The sequence below is a fragment of the Schistocerca americana genome, unplaced genomic scaffold (genome assembly GCF_021461395.2).
Source record: "Schistocerca americana isolate TAMUIC-IGC-003095 unplaced genomic scaffold, iqSchAmer2.1 HiC_scaffold_813, whole genome shotgun sequence".
NCBI lineage: Eukaryota > Metazoa > Arthropoda > Insecta > Orthoptera > Acrididae > Schistocerca > Schistocerca americana.
Window position 1 is genome coordinate 12,116 of NW_025726581.1, and position 25,817 is coordinate 37,932.

At 53.6% G+C, this 25,817-nt stretch overlaps 21 non-coding genes across 21 annotated transcripts; all 21 read left to right on the top strand.

Moving 5' to 3' along the window:
- Window positions 1-458: 458 nt before the first annotated feature.
- LOC124591177 lies at window positions 459-577 on the top strand. The gene has a single exon (XR_006977010.1). It is a non-coding gene; the product is annotated as a 5S ribosomal RNA (ribosomal RNA).
- A 1,131-nt stretch (window positions 578-1,708) lies between these two features.
- LOC124591178 lies at window positions 1,709-1,827 on the top strand. The gene has a single exon (XR_006977011.1). It is a non-coding gene; the product is annotated as a 5S ribosomal RNA (ribosomal RNA).
- A 1,129-nt stretch (window positions 1,828-2,956) lies between these two features.
- Window positions 2,957-3,075, top strand: LOC124591179. Its single transcript, XR_006977012.1, has one exon. It is a non-coding gene; the product is annotated as a 5S ribosomal RNA (ribosomal RNA).
- Window positions 3,076-4,205: 1,130 nt separating this feature from the next.
- Window positions 4,206-4,324, top strand: LOC124591180. The gene has a single exon (XR_006977013.1). It is a non-coding gene; the product is annotated as a 5S ribosomal RNA (ribosomal RNA).
- A 1,129-nt stretch (window positions 4,325-5,453) lies between these two features.
- On the top strand, window positions 5,454-5,572 carry LOC124591181. Its single transcript, XR_006977014.1, has one exon. It is a non-coding gene; the product is annotated as a 5S ribosomal RNA (ribosomal RNA).
- Window positions 5,573-6,702: 1,130 nt separating this feature from the next.
- Window positions 6,703-6,821, top strand: LOC124591182. Its single transcript, XR_006977015.1, has one exon. It is a non-coding gene; the product is annotated as a 5S ribosomal RNA (ribosomal RNA).
- A 1,130-nt stretch (window positions 6,822-7,951) lies between these two features.
- LOC124591184 lies at window positions 7,952-8,070 on the top strand. Its single transcript, XR_006977017.1, has one exon. It is a non-coding gene; the product is annotated as a 5S ribosomal RNA (ribosomal RNA).
- A 1,131-nt stretch (window positions 8,071-9,201) lies between these two features.
- Window positions 9,202-9,320, top strand: LOC124591185. The gene has a single exon (XR_006977018.1). It is a non-coding gene; the product is annotated as a 5S ribosomal RNA (ribosomal RNA).
- Window positions 9,321-10,449: 1,129 nt separating this feature from the next.
- On the top strand, window positions 10,450-10,568 carry LOC124591187. Its single transcript, XR_006977019.1, has one exon. It is a non-coding gene; the product is annotated as a 5S ribosomal RNA (ribosomal RNA).
- A 1,130-nt stretch (window positions 10,569-11,698) lies between these two features.
- On the top strand, window positions 11,699-11,817 carry LOC124591188. The gene has a single exon (XR_006977020.1). It is a non-coding gene; the product is annotated as a 5S ribosomal RNA (ribosomal RNA).
- Window positions 11,818-12,948: 1,131 nt separating this feature from the next.
- On the top strand, window positions 12,949-13,067 carry LOC124591189. The gene has a single exon (XR_006977021.1). It is a non-coding gene; the product is annotated as a 5S ribosomal RNA (ribosomal RNA).
- Window positions 13,068-14,198: 1,131 nt separating this feature from the next.
- Window positions 14,199-14,317, top strand: LOC124591190. The gene has a single exon (XR_006977022.1). It is a non-coding gene; the product is annotated as a 5S ribosomal RNA (ribosomal RNA).
- A 1,129-nt stretch (window positions 14,318-15,446) lies between these two features.
- On the top strand, window positions 15,447-15,565 carry LOC124591191. The gene has a single exon (XR_006977023.1). It is a non-coding gene; the product is annotated as a 5S ribosomal RNA (ribosomal RNA).
- Window positions 15,566-16,696: 1,131 nt separating this feature from the next.
- Window positions 16,697-16,815, top strand: LOC124591192. Its single transcript, XR_006977024.1, has one exon. It is a non-coding gene; the product is annotated as a 5S ribosomal RNA (ribosomal RNA).
- A 1,131-nt stretch (window positions 16,816-17,946) lies between these two features.
- LOC124591193 lies at window positions 17,947-18,065 on the top strand. The gene has a single exon (XR_006977025.1). It is a non-coding gene; the product is annotated as a 5S ribosomal RNA (ribosomal RNA).
- Window positions 18,066-19,194: 1,129 nt separating this feature from the next.
- LOC124591194 lies at window positions 19,195-19,313 on the top strand. The gene has a single exon (XR_006977026.1). It is a non-coding gene; the product is annotated as a 5S ribosomal RNA (ribosomal RNA).
- A 1,129-nt stretch (window positions 19,314-20,442) lies between these two features.
- Window positions 20,443-20,561, top strand: LOC124591196. Its single transcript, XR_006977028.1, has one exon. It is a non-coding gene; the product is annotated as a 5S ribosomal RNA (ribosomal RNA).
- Window positions 20,562-21,692: 1,131 nt separating this feature from the next.
- LOC124591197 lies at window positions 21,693-21,811 on the top strand. The gene has a single exon (XR_006977029.1). It is a non-coding gene; the product is annotated as a 5S ribosomal RNA (ribosomal RNA).
- Window positions 21,812-22,943: 1,132 nt separating this feature from the next.
- On the top strand, window positions 22,944-23,062 carry LOC124591198. The gene has a single exon (XR_006977030.1). It is a non-coding gene; the product is annotated as a 5S ribosomal RNA (ribosomal RNA).
- Window positions 23,063-24,193: 1,131 nt separating this feature from the next.
- On the top strand, window positions 24,194-24,312 carry LOC124591199. Its single transcript, XR_006977031.1, has one exon. It is a non-coding gene; the product is annotated as a 5S ribosomal RNA (ribosomal RNA).
- A 1,131-nt stretch (window positions 24,313-25,443) lies between these two features.
- Window positions 25,444-25,562, top strand: LOC124591200. Its single transcript, XR_006977032.1, has one exon. It is a non-coding gene; the product is annotated as a 5S ribosomal RNA (ribosomal RNA).
- The last annotated feature ends 255 nt before the right edge of the window (window positions 25,563-25,817 follow it).

Below are 25,817 nucleotides of genomic sequence, written 5' to 3' on the forward strand. Positions count from 1 at the left end.
CGAGCGGCAGTCGAGCAAAGTCGGGACAAGTCGGGACGGGGACAGGGATAGGAATGGTGCGAACGCACTGCGAACTACGCAGACACCTGGTGTGAGGCGGGGCGAGGAAGCCCACATCGCTACCAGTGGCGCCCTCCAGCACGACACTGCCACACCCCGCACAGGCCCTCCGCTGGACACCAGGGACAAGATGCGTCCTCCGCTAGTGTCGAAGGCTGCACGCGCCCAGCGAATGACAGGACGTGCAACGAGCAGCAGTGCGTCTCACACACGCGGCGGTGCGCCCGCTAATTCGGCCGTCGCTCCGCTGGGACGCCGGGCGCGCCCCCCGCGCCGTCCTCGAGGAGCTGGCTGTTGCGGAAGGAAGTGCTTTCGTCAAATGCGGCGGAAAACTAACATTTTGTGTATTGGGAGAGAAGCCGAACGCGAATTCTGCCGTGCTCCTACATTACATGATTGCCAACGGCCATACCATGATGATTGCACCGGTTCTCGTCCGATCACCGAAGTTAAGCATCATTGGGCCCGGTTAGTACTTGGAGGGGTGACCGCCTGGGAAACCCGGGTGCTGTTGGCTCCCTTTTTTTTTTGTTATTATGTCGCTACCCCTGGCAGCCCAATAAAAAAAAGTGCTGTTGGCTCCCTTACATTTTCCCCTTTTTGCATCGCTACCCCTGCCAGCCCTCTTTTCATACTACCTTTCCGTTGTGACAAAGATGCTTCCTTCAGCAATTTAAACGTGCCAAGAAATCCTTGACAATAACGAAACACTACGAATTGACAGATGTGATCTGAAATAAGCCAGGGCCTCCTACTGTTTCGTAGCAGTGCAAAGTTCCAACAACAAAAAAAAAAAAAAAATTGAAAATAAACGACTGTAATAAACGTAAGATACGATATTAATGGCCTCAGCTCGAAGAAGAATGTGCCAAGGAAGATTTCCAAAGAGTCTCTGGAGATAACAAAACAGTACGAACCGACAGATACGTTCTGAAATACGTCAGGGCTTATTGTTTTGTTGCATTGTACGGCTGCAGATTTGTAAACAAAAATTTCTCTTTCGTCGCTAGAAGAGATGGATGCTTTGGCGACCCTCCTGTGTCCTGCGTCCCTGTTTTCGCACCTTTCCACGGCACGGCGCTGCCCTACCCGCCGCAAACGGCGTCTCGGACACGCCCGTTAGGCCCACGGCCGTCTCGCAGATGTTTGTCGTGCTTGTACTGTCATATGGGCCACGACCCGAGCGGCAGCGAGCGGCAGTCGAGCAAAGTCGGGACAAGTCGGGACGGGGACAGGGATAGGAATGGTGCGAACGCACTGCGAACTACGCAGACACCTGGTGTGAGGCGGGGCGAGGAAGCCCACATCGCTACCAGTGGCGCCCTCCAGCACGACACTGCCACACCCCGCACAGGCCCTCCGCTGGACACCAGGGACAAGATGCGTCCTCCGCTAGTGTCGAAGGCTGCACGCGCCCAGCGAATGACAGGACGTGCAACGAGCAGCAGTGCGTCTCACACACGCGGCGGTGCGCCCGCTAATTCGGCCGTCGCTCCGCTGGGACGCCGGGCGCGCCCCCCGCGCCGTCCTCGAGGAGCTGGCTGTTGCGGAAGGAAGTGCTTTCGTCAAATGCGGCGGAAAACTAACATTTTGTGTATTGGGAGAGAAGCCGAACGCGAATTCTGCCGTGCTCCTACATTACATGATTGCCAACGGCCATACCATGATGATTGCACCGGTTCTCGTCCGATCACCGAAGTTAAGCATCATTGGGCCCGGTTAGTACTTGGAGGGGTGACCGCCTGGGAAACCCGGGTGCTGTTGGCTCCCTTTTTTTTTTGTTATTATGTCGCTACCCCTGGCAGCCCAATAAAAAAAAGTGCTGTTGGCTCCCTTACATTTTCCCCTTTTTGCATCGCTACCCCTGCCAGCCCTCTTTTCATACTACCTTTCCGTTGTGACAAAGATGCTTCCTTCAGCAATTTAAACGTGCCAAGAAATCCTTGACAATAACGAAACACTACGAATTGACAGATGTGATCTGAAATAAGCCAGGGCCTCCTACTGTTTCGTAGCAGTGCAAAGTTCCAACAACAAAAAAAAAAAAAATTGAAAATAAACGACTGTAATAAACGTAAGATACGATATTAATGGCCTCAGCTCGAAGAAGAATGTGCCAAGGAAGATTTCCAAAGAGTCTCTGGAGATAACAAAACAGTACGAACCGACAGATACGTTCTGAAATACGTCAGGGCTTATTGTTTTGTTGCATTGTACGGCTGCAGATTTGTAAACAAAAATTTCTCTTTCGTCGCTAGAAGAGATGGATGCTTTGGCGACCCTCCTGTGTCCTGCGTCCCTGTTTTCGCACCTTTCCACGGCACGGCGCTGCCCTACCCGCCGCAAACGGCGTCTCGGACACGCCCGTTAGGCCCACGGCCGTCTCGCAGATGTTTGTCGTGCTTGTACTGTCATATGGGCCACGACCCGAGCGGCAGCGAGCGGCAGTCGAGCAAAGTCGGGACAAGTCGGGACGGGGACAGGGATAGGAATGGTGCGAACGCACTGCGAACTACGCAGACACCTGGTGTGAGGCGGGGCGAGGAAGCCCACATCGCTACCAGTGGCGCCCTCCAGCACGACACTGCCACACCCCGCACAGGCCCTCCGCTGGACACCAGGGACAAGATGCGTCCTCCGCTAGTGTCGAAGGCTGCACGCGCCCAGCGAATGACAGGACGTGCAACGAGCAGCAGTGCGTCTCACACACGCGGCGGTGCGCCCGCTAATTCGGCCGTCGCTCCGCTGGGACGCCGGGCGCGCCCCCCGCGCCGTCCTCGAGGAGCTGGCTGTTGCGGAAGGAAGTGCTTTCGTCAAATGCGGCGGAAAACTAACATTTTGTGTATTGGGAGAGAAGCCGAACGCGAATTCTGCCGTGCTCCTACATTACATGATTGCCAACGGCCATACCATGATGATTGCACCGGTTCTCGTCCGATCACCGAAGTTAAGCATCATTGGGCCCGGTTAGTACTTGGAGGGGTGACCGCCTGGGAAACCCGGGTGCTGTTGGCTCCCTTTTTTTTTTGTTATTATGTCGCTACCCCTGGCAGCCCAATAAAAAAAAGTGCTGTTGGCTCCCTTACATTTTCCCCTTTTTGCATCGCTACCCCTGCCAGCCCTCTTTTCATACTACCTTTCCGTTGTGACAAAGATGCTTCCTTCAGCAATTTAAACGTGCCAAGAAATCCTTGACAATAACGAAACACTACGAATTGACAGATGTGATCTGAAATAAGCCAGGGCCTCCTACTGTTTCGTAGCAGTGCAAAGTTCCAACAACAAAAAAAAAAAAAAATTGAAAATAAACGACTGTAATAAACGTAAGATACGATATTAATGGCCTCAGCTCGAAGAAGAATGTGCCAAGGAAGATTTCCAAAGAGTCTCTGGAGATAACAAAACAGTACGAACCGACAGATACGTTCTGAAATACGTCAGGGCTTATTGTTTTGTTGCATTGTACAGCTGCAGATTTGTAAACAAAAATTTCTCTTTCGTCGCTAGAAGAGATGGATGCTTTGGCGACCCTCCTGTGTCCTGCGTCCCTGTTTTCGCACCTTTCCACGGCACGGCGCTGCCCTACCCGCCGCAAACGGCGTCTCGGACACGCCCGTTAGGCCCACGGCCGTCTCGCAGATGTTTGTCGTGCTTGTACTGTCATATGGGCCACGACCCGAGCGGCAGCGAGCGGCAGTCGAGCAAAGTCGGGACAAGTCGGGACGGGGACAGGGATAGGAATGGTGCGAACGCACTGCGAACTACGCAGACACCTGGTGTGAGGCGGGGCGAGGAAGCCCACATCGCTACCAGTGGCGCCCTCCAGCACGACACTGCCACACCCCGCACAGGCCCTCCGCTGGACACCAGGGACAAGATGCGTCCTCCGCTAGTGTCGAAGGCTGCACGCGCCCAGCGAATGACAGGACGTGCAACGAGCAGCAGTGCGTCTCACACACGCGGCGGTGCGCCCGCTAATTCGGCCGTCGCTCCGCTGGGACGCCGGGCGCGCCCCCCGCGCCGTCCTCGAGGAGCTGGCTGTTGCGGAAGGAAGTGCTTTCGTCAAATGCGGCGGAAAACTAACATTTTGTGTATTGGGAGAGAAGCCGAACGCGAATTCTGCCGTGCTCCTACATTACATGATTGCCAACGGCCATACCATGATGATTGCACCGGTTCTCGTCCGATCACCGAAGTTAAGCATCATTGGGCCCGGTTAGTACTTGGAGGGGTGACCGCCTGGGAAACCCGGGTGCTGTTGGCTCCCTTTTTTTTTTGTTATTATGTCGCTACCCCTGGCAGCCCAATAAAAAAAAGTGCTGTTGGCTCCCTTACATTTTCCCCTTTTTGCATCGCTACCCCTGCCAGCCCTCTTTTCATACTACCTTTCCGTTGTGACAAAGATGCTTCCTTCAGCAATTTAAACGTGCCAAGAAATCCTTGACAATAACGAAACACTACGAATTGACAGATGTGATCTGAAATAAGCCAGGGCCTCCTACTGTTTCGTAGCAGTGCAAAGTTCCAACAACAAAAAAAAAAAAAATTGAAAATAAACGACTGTAATAAACGTAAGATACGATATTAATGGCCTCAGCTCGAAGAAGAATGTGCCAAGGAAGATTTCCAAAGAGTCTCTGGAGATAACAAAACAGTACGAACCGACAGATACGTTCTGAAATACGTCAGGGCTTATTGTTTTGTTGCATTGTACGGCTGCAGATTTGTAAACAAAAATTTCTCTTTCGTCGCTAGAAGAGATGGATGCTTTGGCGACCCTCCTGTGTCCTGCGTCCCTGTTTTCGCACCTTTCCACGGCACGGCGCTGCCCTACCCGCCGCAAACGGCGTCTCGGACACGCCCGTTAGGCCCACGGCCGTCTCGCAGATGTTTGTCGTGCTTGTACTGTCATATGGGCCACGACCCGAGCGGCAGCGAGCGGCAGTCGAGCAAAGTCGGGACAAGTCGGGACGGGGACAGGGATAGGAATGGTGCGAACGCACTGCGAACTACGCAGACACCTGGTGTGAGGCGGGGCGAGGAAGCCCACATCGCTACCAGTGGCGCCCTCCAGCACGACACTGCCACACCCCGCACAGGCCCTCCGCTGGACACCAGGGACAAGATGCGTCCTCCGCTAGTGTCGAAGGCTGCACGCGCCCAGCGAATGACAGGACGTGCAACGAGCAGCAGTGCGTCTCACACACGCGGCGGTGCGCCCGCTAATTCGGCCGTCGCTCCGCTGGGACGCCGGGCGCGCCCCCCGCGCCGTCCTCGAGGAGCTGGCTGTTGCGGAAGGAAGTGCTTTCGTCAAATGCGGCGGAAAACTAACATTTTGTGTATTGGGAGAGAAGCCGAACGCGAATTCTGCCGTGCTCCTACATTACATGATTGCCAACGGCCATACCATGATGATTGCACCGGTTCTCGTCCGATCACCGAAGTTAAGCATCATTGGGCCCGGTTAGTACTTGGAGGGGTGACCGCCTGGGAAACCCGGGTGCTGTTGGCTCCCTTTTTTTTTTTGTTATTATGTCGCTACCCCTGGCAGCCCAATAAAAAAAAGTGCTGTTGGCTCCCTTACATTTTCCCCTTTTTGCATCGCTACCCCTGCCAGCCCTCTTTTCATACTACCTTTCCGTTGTGACAAAGATGCTTCCTTCAGCAATTTAAACGTGCCAAGAAATCCTTGACAATAACGAAACACTACGAATTGACAGATGTGATCTGAAATAAGCCAGGGCCTCCTACTGTTTCGTAGCAGTGCAAAGTTCCAACAACAAAAAAAAAAAAAATTGAAAATAAACGACTGTAATAAACGTAAGATACGATATTAATGGCCTCAGCTCGAAGAAGAATGTGCCAAGGAAGATTTCCAAAGAGTCTCTGGAGATAACAAAACAGTACGAACCGACAGATACGTTCTGAAATACGTCAGGGCTTATTGTTTTGTTGCATTGTACGGCTGCAGATTTGTAAACAAAAATTTCTCTTTCGTCGCTAGAAGAGATGGATGCTTTGGCGACCCTCCTGTGTCCTGCGTCCCTGTTTTCGCACCTTTCCACGGCACGGCGCTGCCCTACCCGCCGCAAACGGCGTCTCGGACACGCCCGTTAGGCCCACGGCCGTCTCGCAGATGTTTGTCGTGCTTGTACTGTCATATGGGCCACGACCCGAGCGGCAGCGAGCGGCAGTCGAGCAAAGTCGGGACAAGTCGGGACGGGGACAGGGATAGGAATGGTGCGAACGCACTGCGAACTACGCAGACACCTGGTGTGAGGCGGGGCGAGGAAGCCCACATCGCTACCAGTGGCGCCCTCCAGCACGACACTGCCACACCCCGCACAGGCCCTCCGCTGGACACCAGGGACAAGATGCGTCCTCCGCTAGTGTCGAAGGCTGCACGCGCCCAGCGAATGACAGGACGTGCAACGAGCAGCAGTGCGTCTCACACACGCGGCGGTGCGCCCGCTAATTCGGCCGTCGCTCCGCTGGGACGCCGGGCGCGCCCCCCGCGCCGTCCTCGAGGAGCTGGCTGTTGCGGAAGGAAGTGCTTTCGTCAAATGCGGCGGAAAACTAACATTTTGTGTATTGGGAGAGAAGCCGAACGCGAATTCTGCCGTGCTCCTACATTACATGATTGCCAACGGCCATACCATGATGATTGCACCGGTTCTCGTCCGATCACCGAAGTTAAGCATCATTGGGCCCGGTTAGTACTTGGAGGGGTGACCGCCTGGGAAACCCGGGTGCTGTTGGCTCCCTTTTTTTTTTTGTTATTATGTCGCTACCCCTGGCAGCCCAATAAAAAAAAGTGCTGTTGGCTCCCTTACATTTTCCCCTTTTTGCATCGCTACCCCTGCCAGCCCTCTTTTCATACTACCTTTCCGTTGTGACAAAGATGCTTCCTTCAGCAATTTAAACGTGCCAAGAAATCCTTGACAATAACGAAACACTACGAATTGACAGATGTGATCTGAAATAAGCCAGGGCCTCCTACTGTTTCGTAGCAGTGCAAAGTTCCAACAACAAAAAAAAAAAAAATTGAAAATAAACGACTGTAATAAACGTAAGATACGATATTAATGGCCTCAGCTCGAAGAAGAATGTGCCAAGGAAGATTTCCAAAGAGTCTCTGGAGATAACAAAACAGTACGAACCGACAGATACGTTCTGAAATACGTCAGGGCTTATTGTTTTGTTGCATTGTACGGCTGCAGATTTGTAAACAAAAATTTCTCTTTCGTCGCTAGAAGAGATGGATGCTTTGGCGACCCTCCTGTGTCCTGCGTCCCTGTTTTCGCACCTTTCCACGGCACGGCGCTGCCCTACCCGCCGCAAACGGCGTCTCGGACACGCCCGTTAGGCCCACGGCCGTCTCGCAGATGTTTGTCGTGCTTGTACTGTCATATGGGCCACGACCCGAGCGGCAGCGAGCGGCAGTCGAGCAAAGTCGGGACAAGTCGGGACGGGGACAGGGATAGGAATGGTGCGAACGCACTGCGAACTACGCAGACACCTGGTGTGAGGCGGGGCGAGGAAGCCCACATCGCTACCAGTGGCGCCCTCCAGCACGACACTGCCACACCCCGCACAGGCCCTCCGCTGGACACCAGGGACAAGATGCGTCCTCCGCTAGTGTCGAAGGCTGCACGCGCCCAGCGAATGACAGGACGTGCAACGAGCAGCAGTGCGTCTCACACACGCGGCGGTGCGCCCGCTAATTCGGCCGTCGCTCCGCTGGGACGCCGGGCGCGCCCCCCGCGCCGTCCTCGAGGAGCTGGCTGTTGCGGAAGGAAGTGCTTTCGTCAAATGCGGCGGAAAACTAACATTTTGTGTATTGGGAGAGAAGCCGAACGCGAATTCTGCCGTGCTCCTACATTACATGATTGCCAACGGCCATACCATGATGATTGCACCGGTTCTCGTCCGATCACCGAAGTTAAGCATCATTGGGCCCGGTTAGTACTTGGAGGGGTGACCGCCTGGGAAACCCGGGTGCTGTTGGCTCCCTTTTTTTTTTGTTATTATGTCGCTACCCCTGGCAGCCCAATAAAAAAAAGTGCTGTTGGCTCCCTTACATTTTCCCCTTTTTGCATCGCTACCCCTGCCAGCCCTCTTTTCATACTACCTTTCCGTTGTGACAAAGATGCTTCCTTCAGCAATTTAAACGTGCCAAGAAATCCTTGACAATAACGAAACACTACGAATTGACAGATGTGATCTGAAATAAGCCAGGGCCTCCTACTGTTTCGTAGCAGTGCAAAGTTCCAACAACAAAAAAAAAAAAAAAATTGAAAATAAACGACTGTAATAAACGTAAGATACGATATTAATGGCCTCAGCTCGAAGAAGAATGTGCCAAGGAAGATTTCCAAAGAGTCTCTGGAGATAACAAAACAGTACGAACCGACAGATACGTTCTGAAATACGTCAGGGCTTATTGTTTTGTTGCATTGTACGGCTGCAGATTTGTAAACAAAAATTTCTCTTTCGTCGCTAGAAGAGATGGATGCTTTGGCGACCCTCCTGTGTCCTGCGTCCCTGTTTTCGCACCTTTCCACGGCACGGCGCTGCCCTACCCGCCGCAAACGGCGTCTCGGACACGCCCGTTAGGCCCACGGCCGTCTCGCAGATGTTTGTCGTGCTTGTACTGTCATATGGGCCACGACCCGAGCGGCAGCGAGCGGCAGTCGAGCAAAGTCGGGACAAGTCGGGACGGGGACAGGGATAGGAATGGTGCGAACGCACTGCGAACTACGCAGACACCTGGTGTGAGGCGGGGCGAGGAAGCCCACATCGCTACCAGTGGCGCCCTCCAGCACGACACTGCCACACCCCGCACAGGCCCTCCGCTGGACACCAGGGACAAGATGCGTCCTCCGCTAGTGTCGAAGGCTGCACGCGCCCAGCGAATGACAGGACGTGCAACGAGCAGCAGTGCGTCTCACACACGCGGCGGTGCGCCCGCTAATTCGGCCGTCGCTCCGCTGGGACGCCGGGCGCGCCCCCCGCGCCGTCCTCGAGGAGCTGGCTGTTGCGGAAGGAAGTGCTTTCGTCAAATGCGGCGGAAAACTAACATTTTGTGTATTGGGAGAGAAGCCGAACGCGAATTCTGCCGTGCTCCTACATTACATGATTGCCAACGGCCATACCATGATGATTGCACCGGTTCTCGTCCGATCACCGAAGTTAAGCATCATTGGGCCCGGTTAGTACTTGGAGGGGTGACCGCCTGGGAAACCCGGGTGCTGTTGGCTCCCTTTTTTTTTTGTTATTATGTCGCTACCCCTGGCAGCCCAATAAAAAAAAGTGCTGTTGGCTCCCTTACATTTTCCCCTTTTTGCATCGCTACCCCTGCCAGCCCTCTTTTCATACTACCTTTCCGTTGTGACAAAGATGCTTCCTTCAGCAATTTAAACGTGCCAAGAAATCCTTGACAATAACGAAACACTACGAATTGACAGATGTGATCTGAAATAAGCCAGGGCCTCCTACTGTTTCGTAGCAGTGCAAAGTTCCAACAACAAAAAAAAAAAAAATTGAAAATAAACGACTGTAATAAACGTAAGATACGATATTAATGGCCTCAGCTCGAAGAAGAATGTGCCAAGGAAGATTTCCAAAGAGTCTCTGGAGATAACAAAACAGTACGAACCGACAGATACGTTCTGAAATACGTCAGGGCTTATTGTTTTGTTGCATTGTACGGCTGCAGATTTGTAAACAAAAATTTCTCTTTCGTCGCTAGAAGAGATGGATGCTTTGGCGACCCTCCTGTGTCCTGCGTCCCTGTTTTCGCACCTTTCCACGGCACGGCGCTGCCCTACCCGCCGCAAACGGCGTCTCGGACACGCCCGTTAGGCCCACGGCCGTCTCGCAGATGTTTGTCGTGCTTGTACTGTCATATGGGCCACGACCCGAGCGGCAGCGAGCGGCAGTCGAGCAAAGTCGGGACAAGTCGGGACGGGGACAGGGATAGGAATGGTGCGAACGCACTGCGAACTACGCAGACACCTGGTGTGAGGCGGGGCGAGGAAGCCCACATCGCTACCAGTGGCGCCCTCCAGCACGACACTGCCACACCCCGCACAGGCCCTCCGCTGGACACCAGGGACAAGATGCGTCCTCCGCTAGTGTCGAAGGCTGCACGCGCCCAGCGAATGACAGGACGTGCAACGAGCAGCAGTGCGTCTCACACACGCGGCGGTGCGCCCGCTAATTCGGCCGTCGCTCCGCTGGGACGCCGGGCGCGCCCCCCGCGCCGTCCTCGAGGAGCTGGCTGTTGCGGAAGGAAGTGCTTTCGTCAAATGCGGCGGAAAACTAACATTTTGTGTATTGGGAGAGAAGCCGAACGCGAATTCTGCCGTGCTCCTACATTACATGATTGCCAACGGCCATACCATGATGATTGCACCGGTTCTCGTCCGATCACCGAAGTTAAGCATCATTGGGCCCGGTTAGTACTTGGAGGGGTGACCGCCTGGGAAACCCGGGTGCTGTTGGCTCCCTTTTTTTTTTTGTTATTATGTCGCTACCCCTGGCAGCCCAATAAAAAAAAGTGCTGTTGGCTCCCTTACATTTTCCCCTTTTTGCATCGCTACCCCTGCCAGCCCTCTTTTCATACTACCTTTCCGTTGTGACAAAGATGCTTCCTTCAGCAATTTAAACGTGCCAAGAAATCCTTGACAATAACGAAACACTACGAATTGACAGATGTGATCTGAAATAAGCCAGGGCCTCCTACTGTTTCGTAGCAGTGCAAAGTTCCAACAACAAAAAAAAAAAAAATTGAAAATAAACGACTGTAATAAACGTAAGATACGATATTAATGGCCTCAGCTCGAAGAAGAATGTGCCAAGGAAGATTTCCAAAGAGTCTCTGGAGATAACAAAACAGTACGAACCGACAGATACGTTCTGAAATACGTCAGGGCTTATTGTTTTGTTGCATTGTACGGCTGCAGATTTGTAAACAAAAATTTCTCTTTCGTCGCTAGAAGAGATGGATGCTTTGGCGACCCTCCTGTGTCCTGCGTCCCTGTTTTCGCACCTTTCCACGGCACGGCGCTGCCCTACCCGCCGCAAACGGCGTCTCGGACACGCCCGTTAGGCCCACGGCCGTCTCGCAGATGTTTGTCGTGCTTGTACTGTCATATGGGCCACGACCCGAGCGGCAGCGAGCGGCAGTCGAGCAAAGTCGGGACAAGTCGGGACGGGGACAGGGATAGGAATGGTGCGAACGCACTGCGAACTACGCAGACACCTGGTGTGAGGCGGGGCGAGGAAGCCCACATCGCTACCAGTGGCGCCCTCCAGCACGACACTGCCACACCCCGCACAGGCCCTCCGCTGGACACCAGGGACAAGATGCGTCCTCCGCTAGTGTCGAAGGCTGCACGCGCCCAGCGAATGACAGGACGTGCAACGAGCAGCAGTGCGTCTCACACACGCGGCGGTGCGCCCGCTAATTCGGCCGTCGCTCCGCTGGGACGCCGGGCGCGCCCCCCGCGCCGTCCTCGAGGAGCTGGCTGTTGCGGAAGGAAGTGCTTTCGTCAAATGCGGCGGAAAACTAACATTTTGTGTATTGGGAGAGAAGCCGAACGCGAATTCTGCCGTGCTCCTACATTACATGATTGCCAACGGCCATACCATGATGATTGCACCGGTTCTCGTCCGATCACCGAAGTTAAGCATCATTGGGCCCGGTTAGTACTTGGAGGGGTGACCGCCTGGGAAACCCGGGTGCTGTTGGCTCCCTTTTTTTTTTGTTATTATGTCGCTACCCCTGGCAGCCCAATAAAAAAAAGTGCTGTTGGCTCCCTTACATTTTCCCCTTTTTGCATCGCTACCCCTGCCAGCCCTCTTTTCATACTACCTTTCCGTTGTGACAAAGATGCTTCCTTCAGCAATTTAAACGTGCCAAGAAATCCTTGACAATAACGAAACACTACGAATTGACAGATGTGATCTGAAATAAGCCAGGGCCTCCTACTGTTTCGTAGCAGTGCAAAGTTCCAACAACAAAAAAAAAAAAAAAATTGAAAATAAACGACTGTAATAAACGTAAGATACGATATTAATGGCCTCAGCTCGAAGAAGAATGTGCCAAGGAAGATTTCCAAAGAGTCTCTGGAGATAACAAAACAGTACGAACCGACAGATACGTTCTGAAATACGTCAGGGCTTATTGTTTTGTTGCATTGTACGGCTGCAGATTTGTAAACAAAAATTTCTCTTTCGTCGCTAGAAGAGATGGATGCTTTGGCGACCCTCCTGTGTCCTGCGTCCCTGTTTTCGCACCTTTCCACGGCACGGCGCTGCCCTACCCGCCGCAAACGGCGTCTCGGACACGCCCGTTAGGCCCACGGCCGTCTCGCAGATGTTTGTCGTGCTTGTACTGTCATATGGGCCACGACCCGAGCGGCAGCGAGCGGCAGTCGAGCAAAGTCGGGACAAGTCGGGACGGGGACAGGGATAGGAATGGTGCGAACGCACTGCGAACTACGCAGACACCTGGTGTGAGGCGGGGCGAGGAAGCCCACATCGCTACCAGTGGCGCCCTCCAGCACGACACTGCCACACCCCGCACAGGCCCTCCGCTGGACACCAGGGACAAGATGCGTCCTCCGCTAGTGTCGAAGGCTGCACGCGCCCAGCGAATGACAGGACGTGCAACGAGCAGCAGTGCGTCTCACACACGCGGCGGTGCGCCCGCTAATTCGGCCGTCGCTCCGCTGGGACGCCGGGCGCGCCCCCCGCGCCGTCCTCGAGGAGCTGGCTGTTGCGGAAGGAAGTGCTTTCGTCAAATGCGGCGGAAAACTAACATTTTGTGTATTGGGAGAGAAGCCGAACGCGAATTCTGCCGTGCTCCTACATTACATGATTGCCAACGGCCATACCATGATGATTGCACCGGTTCTCGTCCGATCACCGAAGTTAAGCATCATTGGGCCCGGTTAGTACTTGGAGGGGTGACCGCCTGGGAAACCCGGGTGCTGTTGGCTCCCTTTTTTTTTTGTTATTATGTCGCTACCCCTGGCAGCCCAATAAAAAAAAGTGCTGTTGGCTCCCTTACATTTTCCCCTTTTTGCATCGCTACCCCTGCCAGCCCTCTTTTCATACTACCTTTCCGTTGTGACAAAGATGCTTCCTTCAGCAATTTAAACGTGCCAAGAAATCCTTGACAATAACGAAACACTACGAATTGACAGATGTGATCTGAAATAAGCCAGGGCCTCCTACTGTTTCGTAGCAGTGCAAAGTTCCAACAACAAAAAAAAAAAAAAAATTGAAAATAAACGACTGTAATAAACGTAAGATACGATATTAATGGCCTCAGCTCGAAGAAGAATGTGCCAAGGAAGATTTCCAAAGAGTCTCTGGAGATAACAAAACAGTACGAACCGACAGATACGTTCTGAAATACGTCAGGGCTTATTGTTTTGTTGCATTGTACGGCTGCAGATTTGTAAACAAAAATTTCTCTTTCGTCGCTAGAAGAGATGGATGCTTTGGCGACCCTCCTGTGTCCTGCGTCCCTGTTTTCGCACCTTTCCACGGCACGGCGCTGCCCTACCCGCCGCAAACGGCGTCTCGGACACGCCCGTTAGGCCCACGGCCGTCTCGCAGATGTTTGTCGTGCTTGTACTGTCATATGGGCCACGACCCGAGCGGCAGCGAGCGGCAGTCGAGCAAAGTCGGGACAAGTCGGGACGGGGACAGGGATAGGAATGGTGCGAACGCACTGCGAACTACGCAGACACCTGGTGTGAGGCGGGGCGAGGAAGCCCACATCGCTACCAGTGGCGCCCTCCAGCACGACACTGCCACACCCCGCACAGGCCCTCCGCTGGACACCAGGGACAAGATGCGTCCTCCGCTAGTGTCGAAGGCTGCACGCGCCCAGCGAATGACAGGACGTGCAACGAGCAGCAGTGCGTCTCACACACGCGGCGGTGCGCCCGCTAATTCGGCCGTCGCTCCGCTGGGACGCCGGGCGCGCCCCCCGCGCCGTCCTCGAGGAGCTGGCTGTTGCGGAAGGAAGTGCTTTCGTCAAATGCGGCGGAAAACTAACATTTTGTGTATTGGGAGAGAAGCCGAACGCGAATTCTGCCGTGCTCCTACATTACATGATTGCCAACGGCCATACCATGATGATTGCACCGGTTCTCGTCCGATCACCGAAGTTAAGCATCATTGGGCCCGGTTAGTACTTGGAGGGGTGACCGCCTGGGAAACCCGGGTGCTGTTGGCTCCCTTTTTTTTTTGTTATTATGTCGCTACCCCTGGCAGCCCAATAAAAAAAAGTGCTGTTGGCTCCCTTACATTTTCCCCTTTTTGCATCGCTACCCCTGCCAGCCCTCTTTTCATACTACCTTTCCGTTGTGACAAAGATGCTTCCTTCAGCAATTTAAACGTGCCAAGAAATCCTTGACAATAACGAAACACTACGAATTGACAGATGTGATCTGAAATAAGCCAGGGCCTCCTACTGTTTCGTAGCAGTGCAAAGTTCCAACAACAAAAAAAAAAAAAATTGAAAATAAACGACTGTAATAAACGTAAGATACGATATTAATGGCCTCAGCTCGAAGAAGAATGTGCCAAGGAAGATTTCCAAAGAGTCTCTGGAGATAACAAAACAGTACGAACCGACAGATACGTTCTGAAATACGTCAGGGCTTATTGTTTTGTTGCATTGTACGGCTGCAGATTTGTAAACAAAAATTTCTCTTTCGTCGCTAGAAGAGATGGATGCTTTGGCGACCCTCCTGTGTCCTGCGTCCCTGTTTTCGCACCTTTCCACGGCACGGCGCTGCCCTACCCGCCGCAAACGGCGTCTCGGACACGCCCGTTAGGCCCACGGCCGTCTCGCAGATGTTTGTCGTGCTTGTACTGTCATATGGGCCACGACCCGAGCGGCAGCGAGCGGCAGTCGAGCAAAGTCGGGACAAGTCGGGACGGGGACAGGGATAGGAATGGTGCGAACGCACTGCGAACTACGCAGACACCTGGTGTGAGGCGGGGCGAGGAAGCCCACATCGCTACCAGTGGCGCCCTCCAGCACGACACTGCCACACCCCGCACAGGCCCTCCGCTGGACACCAGGGACAAGATGCGTCCTCCGCTAGTGTCGAAGGCTGCACGCGCCCAGCGAATGACAGGACGTGCAACGAGCAGCAGTGCGTCTCACACACGCGGCGGTGCGCCCGCTAATTCGGCCGTCGCTCCGCTGGGACGCCGGGCGCGCCCCCCGCGCCGTCCTCGAGGAGCTGGCTGTTGCGGAAGGAAGTGCTTTCGTCAAATGCGGCGGAAAACTAACATTTTGTGTATTGGGAGAGAAGCCGAACGCGAATTCTGCCGTGCTCCTACATTACATGATTGCCAACGGCCATACCATGATGATTGCACCGGTTCTCGTCCGATCACCGAAGTTAAGCATCATTGGGCCCGGTTAGTACTTGGAGGGGTGACCGCCTGGGAAACCCGGGTGCTGTTGGCTCCCTTTTTTTTTTGTTATTATGTCGCTACCCCTGGCAGCCCAATAAAAAAAAGTGCTGTTGGCTCCCTTACATTTTCCCCTTTTTGCATCGCTACCCCTGCCAGCCCTCTTTTCATACTACCTTTCCGTTGTGACAAAGATGCTTCCTTCAGCAATTTAAACGTGCCAAGAAATCCTTGACAATAACGAAACACTACGAATTGACAGATGTGATCTGAAATAAGCCAGGGCCTCCTACTGTTTCGTAGCAGTGCAAAGTTCCAACAACAAAAAAAAAAAAAAAATTGAAAATAAACGACTGTAATAAACGTAAGATACGATATTAATGGCCTCAGCTCGAAGAAGAATGTGCCAAGGAAGATTTCCAAAGAGTCTCTGGAGATAACAAAACAGTACGAACCGACAGATACGTTCTGAAATACGTCAGGGCTTATTGTTTTGTTGCATTGTACGGCTGCAGATTTGTAAACAAAAATTTCTCTTTCGTCGCTAGAAGAGATGGATGCTTTGGCGACCCTCCTGTGTCCTGCGTCCCTGTTTTCGCACCTTTCCACGGCACGGCGCTGCCCTACCCGCCGCAAACGGCGTCTCGGACACGCCCGTTAGGCCCACGGCCGTCTCGCAGATGTTTGTCGTGCTTGTACTGTCATATGGGCCACGACCCGAGCGGCAGCGAGCGGCAGTCGAGCAAAGTCGGGACAAGTCGGGACGGGGACAGGGATAGGAATGGTGCGAACGCACTGCGAACTACGCAGACACCTGGTGTGAGGCGGGGCGAGGAAGCCCACATCGCTACCAGTGGCGCCCTCCAGCACGACACTGCCACACCCCGCACAGGCCCTCCGCTGGACACCAGGGACAAGATGCGTCCTCCGCTAGTGTCGAAGGCTGCACGCGCCCAGCGAATGACAGGACGTGCAACGAGCAGCAGTGCGTCTCACACACGCGGCGGTGCGCCCGCTAATTCGGCCGTCGCTCCGCTGGGACGCCGGGCGCGCCCCCCGCGCCGTCCTCGAGGAGCTGGCTGTTGCGGAAGGAAGTGCTTTCGTCAAATGCGGCGGAAAACTAACATTTTGTGTATTGGGAGAGAAGCCGAACGCGAATTCTGCCGTGCTCCTACATTACATGATTGCCAACGGCCATACCATGATGATTGCACCGGTTCTCGTCCGATCACCGAAGTTAAGCATCATTGGGCCCGGTTAGTACTTGGAGGGGTGACCGCCTGGGAAACCCGGGTGCTGTTGGCTCCCTTTTTTTTTTGTTATTATGTCGCTACCCCTGGCAGCCCAATAAAAAAAAGTGCTGTTGGCTCCCTTACATTTTCCCCTTTTTGCATCGCTACCCCTGCCAGCCCTCTTTTCATACTACCTTTCCGTTGTGACAAAGATGCTTCCTTCAGCAATTTAAACGTGCCAAGAAATCCTTGACAATAACGAAACACTACGAATTGACAGATGTGATCTGAAATAAGCCAGGGCCTCCTACTGTTTCGTAGCAGTGCAAAGTTCCAACAACAAAAAAAAAAAAAAAATTGAAAATAAACGACTGTAATAAACGTAAGATACGATATTAATGGCCTCAGCTCGAAGAAGAATGTGCCAAGGAAGATTTCCAAAGAGTCTCTGGAGATAACAAAACAGTACGAACCGACAGATACGTTCTGAAATACGTCAGGGCTTATTGTTTTGTTGCATTGTACGGCTGCAGATTTGTAAACAAAAATTTCTCTTTCGTCGCTAGAAGAGATGGATGCTTTGGCGACCCTCCTGTGTCCTGCGTCCCTGTTTTCGCACCTTTCCACGGCACGGCGCTGCCCTACCCGCCGCAAACGGCGTCTCGGACACGCCCGTTAGGCCCACGGCCGTCTCGCAGATGTTTGTCGTGCTTGTACTGTCATATGGGCCACGACCCGAGCGGCAGCGAGCGGCAGTCGAGCAAAGTCGGGACAAGTCGGGACGGGGACAGGGATAGGAATGGTGCGAACGCACTGCGAACTACGCAGACACCTGGTGTGAGGCGGGGCGAGGAAGCCCACATCGCTACCAGTGGCGCCCTCCAGCACGACACTGCCACACCCCGCACAGGCCCTCCGCTGGACACCAGGGACAAGATGCGTCCTCCGCTAGTGTCGAAGGCTGCACGCGCCCAGCGAATGACAGGACGTGCAACGAGCAGCAGTGCGTCTCACACACGCGGCGGTGCGCCCGCTAATTCGGCCGTCGCTCCGCTGGGACGCCGGGCGCGCCCCCCGCGCCGTCCTCGAGGAGCTGGCTGTTGCGGAAGGAAGTGCTTTCGTCAAATGCGGCGGAAAACTAACATTTTGTGTATTGGGAGAGAAGCCGAACGCGAATTCTGCCGTGCTCCTACATTACATGATTGCCAACGGCCATACCATGATGATTGCACCGGTTCTCGTCCGATCACCGAAGTTAAGCATCATTGGGCCCGGTTAGTACTTGGAGGGGTGACCGCCTGGGAAACCCGGGTGCTGTTGGCTCCCTTTTTTTTTTGTTATTATGTCGCTACCCCTGGCAGCCCAATAAAAAAAAGTGCTGTTGGCTCCCTTACATTTTCCCCTTTTTGCATCGCTACCCCTGCCAGCCCTCTTTTCATACTACCTTTCCGTTGTGACAAAGATGCTTCCTTCAGCAATTTAAACGTGCCAAGAAATCCTTGACAATAACGAAACACTACGAATTGACAGATGTGATCTGAAATAAGCCAGGGCCTCCTACTGTTTCGTAGCAGTGCAAAGTTCCAACAACAAAAAAAAAAAAAATTGAAAATAAACGACTGTAATAAACGTAAGATACGATATTAATGGCCTCAGCTCGAAGAAGAATGTGCCAAGGAAGATTTCCAAAGAGTCTCTGGAGATAACAAAACAGTACGAACCGACAGATACGTTCTGAAATACGTCAGGGCTTATTGTTTTGTTGCATTGTACGGCTGCAGATTTGTAAACAAAAATTTCTCTTTCGTCGCTAGAAGAGATGGATGCTTTGGCGACCCTCCTGTGTCCTGCGTCCCTGTTTTCGCACCTTTCCACGGCACGGCGCTGCCCTACCCGCCGCAAACGGCGTCTCGGACACGCCCGTTAGGCCCACGGCCGTCTCGCAGATGTTTGTCGTGCTTGTACTGTCATATGGGCCACGACCCGAGCGGCAGCGAGCGGCAGTCGAGCAAAGTCGGGACAAGTCGGGACGGGGACAGGGATAGGAATGGTGCGAACGCACTGCGAACTACGCAGACACCTGGTGTGAGGCGGGGCGAGGAAGCCCACATCGCTACCAGTGGCGCCCTCCAGCACGACACTGCCACACCCCGCACAGGCCCTCCGCTGGACACCAGGGACAAGATGCGTCCTCCGCTAGTGTCGAAGGCTGCACGCGCCCAGCGAATGACAGGACGTGCAACGAGCAGCAGTGCGTCTCACACACGCGGCGGTGCGCCCGCTAATTCGGCCGTCGCTCCGCTGGGACGCCGGGCGCGCCCCCCGCGCCGTCCTCGAGGAGCTGGCTGTTGCGGAAGGAAGTGCTTTCGTCAAATGCGGCGGAAAACTAACATTTTGTGTATTGGGAGAGAAGCCGAACGCGAATTCTGCCGTGCTCCTACATTACATGATTGCCAACGGCCATACCATGATGATTGCACCGGTTCTCGTCCGATCACCGAAGTTAAGCATCATTGGGCCCGGTTAGTACTTGGAGGGGTGACCGCCTGGGAAACCCGGGTGCTGTTGGCTCCCTTTTTTTTTTGTTATTATGTCGCTACCCCTGGCAGCCCAATAAAAAAAAGTGCTGTTGGCTCCCTTACATTTTCCCCTTTTTGCATCGCTACCCCTGCCAGCCCTCTTTTCATACTACCTTTCCGTTGTGACAAAGATGCTTCCTTCAGCAATTTAAACGTGCCAAGAAATCCTTGACAATAACGAAACACTACGAATTGACAGATGTGATCTGAAATAAGCCAGGGCCTCCTACTGTTTCGTAGCAGTGCAAAGTTCCAACAACAAAAAAAAAAAAAATTGAAAATAAACGACTGTAATAAACGTAAGATACGATATTAATGGCCTCAGCTCGAAGAAGAATGTGCCAAGGAAGATTTCCAAAGAGTCTCTGGAGATAACAAAACAGTACGAACCGACAGATACGTTCTGAAATACGTCAGGGCTTATTGTTTTGTTGCATTGTACGGCTGCAGATTTGTAAACAAAAATTTCTCTTTCGTCGCTAGAAGAGATGGATGCTTTGGCGACCCTCCTGTGTCCTGCGTCCCTGTTTTCGCACCTTTCCACGGCACGGCGCTGCCCTACCCGCCGCAAACGGCGTCTCGGACACGCCCGTTAGGCCCACGGCCGTCTCGCAGATGTTTGTCGTGCTTGTACTGTCATATGGGCCACGACCCGAGCGGCAGCGAGCGGCAGTCGAGCAAAGTCGGGACAAGTCGGGACGGGGACAGGGATAGGAATGGTGCGAACGCACTGCGAACTACGCAGACACCTGGTGTGAGGCGGGGCGAGGAAGCCCACATCGCTACCAGTGGCGCCCTCCAGCACGACACTGCCACACCCCGCACAGGCCCTCCGCTGGACACCAGGGACAAGATGCGTCCTCCGCTAGTGTCGAAGGCTGCACGCGCCCAGCGAATGACAGGACGTGCAACGAGCAGCAGTGCGTCTCACACACGCGGCGGTGCGCCCGCTAATTCGGCCGTCGCTCCGCTGGGACGCCGGGCGCGCCCCCCGCGCCGTCCTCGAGGAGCTGGCTGTTGCGGAAGGAAGTGCTTTCGTCAAATGCGGCGGAAAACTAACATTTTGTGTATTGGGAGAGAAGCCGAACGCGAATTCTGCCGTGCTCCTACATTACATGATTGCCAACGGCCATACCATGATGATTGCACCGGTTCTCGTCCGATCACCGAAGTTAAGCATCATTGGGCCCGGTTAGTACTTGGAGGGGTGACCGCCTGGGAAACCCGGGTGCTGTTGGCTCCCTTTTTTTTTTTTTTATTATGTCGCTACCCCTGGCAGCCCAATAAAAAAAAGTGCTGTTGGCTCCCTTACATTTTCCCCTTTTTGCATCGCTACCCCTGCCAGCCCTCTTTTCATACTACCTTTCCGTTGTGACAAAGATGCTTCCTTCAGCAATTTAAACGTGCCAAGAAATCCTTGACAATAACGAAACACTACGAATTGACAGATGTGATCTGAAATAAGCCAGGGCCTCCTACTGTTTCGTAGCAGTGCAAAGTTCCAACAACAAAAAAAAAAAAAAATTGAAAATAAACGACTGTAATAAACGTAAGATACGATATTAATGGCCTCAGCTCGAAGAAGAATGTGCCAAGGAAGATTTCCAAAGAGTCTCTGGAGATAACAAAACAGTACGAACCGACAGATACGTTCTGAAATACGTCAGGGCTTATTGTTTTGTTGCATTGTACGGCTGCAGATTTGTAAACAAAAATTTCTCTTTCGTCGCTAGAAGAGATGGATGCTTTGGCGACCCTCCTGTGTCCTGCGTCCCTGTTTTCGCACCTTTCCACGGCACGGCGCTGCCCTACCCGCCGCAAACGGCGTCTCGGACACGCCCGTTAGGCCCACGGCCGTCTCGCAGATGTTTGTCGTGCTTGTACTGTCATATGGGCCACGACCCGAGCGGCAGCGAGCGGCAGTCGAGCAAAGTCGGGACAAGTCGGGACGGGGACAGGGATAGGAATGGTGCGAACGCACTGCGAACTACGCAGACACCTGGTGTGAGGCGGGGCGAGGAAGCCCACATCGCTACCAGTGGCGCCCTCCAGCACGACACTGCCACACCCCGCACAGGCCCTCCGCTGGACACCAGGGACAAGATGCGTCCTCCGCTAGTGTCGAAGGCTGCACGCGCCCAGCGAATGACAGGACGTGCAACGAGCAGCAGTGCGTCTCACACACGCGGCGGTGCGCCCGCTAATTCGGCCGTCGCTCCGCTGGGACGCCGGGCGCGCCCCCCGCGCCGTCCTCGAGGAGCTGGCTGTTGCGGAAGGAAGTGCTTTCGTCAAATGCGGCGGAAAACTAACATTTTGTGTATTGGGAGAGAAGCCGAACGCGAATTCTGCCGTGCTCCTACATTACATGATTGCCAACGGCCATACCATGATGATTGCACCGGTTCTCGTCCGATCACCGAAGTTAAGCATCATTGGGCCCGGTTAGTACTTGGAGGGGTGACCGCCTGGGAAACCCGGGTGCTGTTGGCTCCCTTTTTTTTTTTTTTTATTATGTCGCTACCCCTGGCAGCCCAATAAAAAAAAGTGCTGTTGGCTCCCTTACATTTTCCCCTTTTTGCATCGCTACCCCTGCCAGCCCTCTTTTCATACTACCTTTCCGTTGTGACAAAGATGCTTCCTTCAGCAATTTAAACGTGCCAAGAAATCCTTGACAATAACGAAACACTACGAATTGACAGATGTGATCTGAAATAAGCCAGGGCCTCCTACTGTTTCGTAGCAGTGCAAAGTTCCAACAACAAAAAAAAAAAAAAATTGAAAATAAACGACTGTAATAAACGTAAGATACGATATTAATGGCCTCAGCTCGAAGAAGAATGTGCCAAGGAAGATTTCCAAAGAGTCTCTGGAGATAACAAAACAGTACGAACCGACAGATACGTTCTGAAATACGTCAGGGCTTATTGTTTTGTTGCATTGTACGGCTGCAGATTTGTAAACAAAAATTTCTCTTTCGTCGCTAGAAGAGATGGATGCTTTGGCGACCCTCCTGTGTCCTGCGTCCCTGTTTTCGCACCTTTCCACGGCACGGCGCTGCCCTACCCGCCGCAAACGGCGTCTCGGACACGCCCGTTAGGCCCACGGCCGTCTCGCAGATGTTTGTCGTGCTTGTACTGTCATATGGGCCACGACCCGAGCGGCAGCGAGCGGCAGTCGAGCAAAGTCGGGACAAGTCGGGACGGGGACAGGGATAGGAATGGTGCGAACGCACTGCGAACTACGCAGACACCTGGTGTGAGGCGGGGCGAGGAAGCCCACATCGCTACCAGTGGCGCCCTCCAGCACGACACTGCCACACCCCGCACAGGCCCTCCGCTGGACACCAGGGACAAGATGCGTCCTCCGCTAGTGTCGAAGGCTGCACGCGCCCAGCGAATGACAGGACGTGCAACGAGCAGCAGTGCGTCTCACACACGCGGCGGTGCGCCCGCTAATTCGGCCGTCGCTCCGCTGGGACGCCGGGCGCGCCCCCCGCGCCGTCCTCGAGGAGCTGGCTGTTGCGGAAGGAAGTGCTTTCGTCAAATGCGGCGGAAAACTAACATTTTGTGTATTGGGAGAGAAGCCGAACGCGAATTCTGCCGTGCTCCTACATTACATGATTGCCAACGGCCATACCATGATGATTGCACCGGTTCTCGTCCGATCACCGAAGTTAAGCATCATTGGGCCCGGTTAGTACTTGGAGGGGTGACCGCCTGGGAAACCCGGGTGCTGTTGGCTCCCTTTTTTTTTTTTTTATTATGTCGCTACCCCTGGCAGCCCAATAAAAAAAAGTGCTGTTGGCTCCCTTACATTTTCCCCTTTTTGCATCGCTACCCCTGCCAGCCCTCTTTTCATACTACCTTTCCGTTGTGACAAAGATGCTTCCTTCAGCAATTTAAACGTGCCAAGAAATCCTTGACAATAACGAAACACTACGAATTGACAGATGTGATCTGAAATAAGCCAGGGCCTCCTACTGTTTCGTAGCAGTGCAAAGTTCCAACAACAAAAAAAAAAAAAAATTGAAAATAAACGACTGTAATAAACGTAAGATACGATATTAATGGCCTCAGCTCGAAGAAGAATGTGCCAAGGAAGATTTCCAAAGAGTCTCTGGAGATAACAAAACAGTACGAACCGACAGATACGTTCTGAAATACGTCAGGGCTTATTGTTTTGTTGCATTGTACGGCTGCAGATTTGTAAACAAAAATTTCTCTTTCGTCGCTAGAAGAGATGGATGCTTTGGCGACCCTCCTGTGTCCTGCGTCCCTGTTTTCGCACCTTTCCACGGCACGGCGCTGCCCTACCCGCCGCAAACGGCGTCTCGGACACGCCCGTTAGGCCCACGGCCGTCTCGCAGATGTTTGTCGTGCTTGTACTGTCATATGGGCCACGACCCGAGCGGCAGCGAGCGGCAGTCGAGCAAAGTCGGGACAAGTCGGGACGGGGACAGGGATAGGAATGGTGCGAACGCACTGCGAACTACGCAGACACCTGGTGTGAGGCGGGGCGAGGAAGCCCACATCGCTACCAGTGGCGCCCTCCAGCACGACACTGCCACACCCCGCACAGGCCCTCCGCTGGACACCAGGGACAAGATGCGTCCTCCGCTAGTGTCGAAGGCTGCACGCGCCCAGCGAATGACAGGACGTGCAACGAGCAGCAGTGCGTCTCACACACGCGGCGGTGCGCCCGCTAATTCGGCCGTCGCTCCGCTGGGACGCCGGGCGCGCCCCCCGCGCCGTCCTCGAGGAGCTGGCTGTTGCGGAAGGAAGTGCTTTCGTCAAATGCGGCGGAAAACTAACATTTTGTGTATTGGGAGAGAAGCCGAACGCGAATTCTGCCGTGCTCCTACATTACATGATTGCCAACGGCCATACCATGATGATTGCACCGGTTCTCGTCCGATCACCGAAGTTAAGCATCATTGGGCCCGGTTAGTACTTGGAGGGGTGACCGCCTGGGAAACCCGGGTGCTGTTGGCTCCCTTTTTTTTTTTTTTATTATGTCGCTACCCCTGGCAGCCCAATAAAAAAAAGTGCTGTTGGCTCCCTTACATTTTCCCCTTTTTGCATCGCTACCCCTGCCAGCCCTCTTTTCATACTACCTTTCCGTTGTGACAAAGATGCTTCCTTCAGCAATTTAAACGTGCCAAGAAATCCTTGACAATAACGAAACACTACGAATTGACAGATGTGATCTGAAATAAGCCAGGGCCTCCTACTGTTTCGTAGCAGTGCAAAGTTCCAACAACAAAAAAAAAAAAAAATTGAAAATAAACGACTGTAATAAACGTAAGATACGATATTAATGGCCTCAGCTCGAAGAAGAATGTGCCAAGGAAGATTTCCAAAGAGTCTCTGGAGATAACAAAACAGTACGAACCGACAGATACGTTCTGAAATACGTCAGGGCTTATTGTTTTGTTGCATTGTACGGCTGCAGATTTGTAAACAAAAATTTCTCTTTCGTCGCTAGAAGAGATGGATGCTTTGGCGACCCTCCTGTGTCCTGCGTCCCTGTTTTCGCACCTTTCCACGGCACGGCGCTGCCCTACCCGCCGCAAACGGCGTCTCGGACACGCCCGTTAGGCCCACGGCCGTCTCGCAGATGTTTGTCGTGCTTGTACTGTCATATGGGCCACGACCCGAGCGGCAGCGAGCGGCAGTCGAGCAAAGTCGGGACAAGTCGGGACGGGGACAGGGATAGGAATGGTGCGAACGCACTGCGAACTACGCAGACACCTGGTGTGAGGCGGGGCGAGGAAGCCCACATCGCTACCAGTGGCGCCCTCCAGCACGACACTGCCACACCCCGCACAGGCCCTCCGCTGGACACCAGGGACAAGATGCGTCCTCCGCTAGTGTCGAAGGCTGCACGCGCCCAGCGAATGACAGGACGTGCAACGAGCAGCAGTGCGTCTCACACACGCGGCGGTGCGCCCGCTAATTCGGCCGTCGCTCCGCTGGGACGCCGGGCGCGCCCCCCGCGCCGTCCTCGAGGAGCTGGCTGTTGCGGAAGGAAGTGCTTTCGTCAAATGCGGCGGAAAACTAACATTTTGTGTATTGGGAGAGAAGCCGAACGCGAATTCTGCCGTGCTCCTACATTACATGATTGCCAACGGCCATACCATGATGATTGCACCGGTTCTCGTCCGATCACCGAAGTTAAGCATCATTGGGCCCGGTTAGTACTTGGAGGGGTGACCGCCTGGGAAACCCGGGTGCTGTTGGCTCCCTTTTTTTTTTTTTTATTATGTCGCTACCCCTGGCAGCCCAATAAAAAAAAGTGCTGTTGGCTCCCTTACATTTTCCCCTTTTTGCATCGCTACCCCTGCCAGCCCTCTTTTCATACTACCTTTCCGTTGTGACAAAGATGCTTCCTTCAGCAATTTAAACGTGCCAAGAAATCCTTGACAATAACGAAACACTACGAATTGACAGATGTGATCTGAAATAAGCCAGGGCCTCCTACTGTTTCGTAGCAGTGC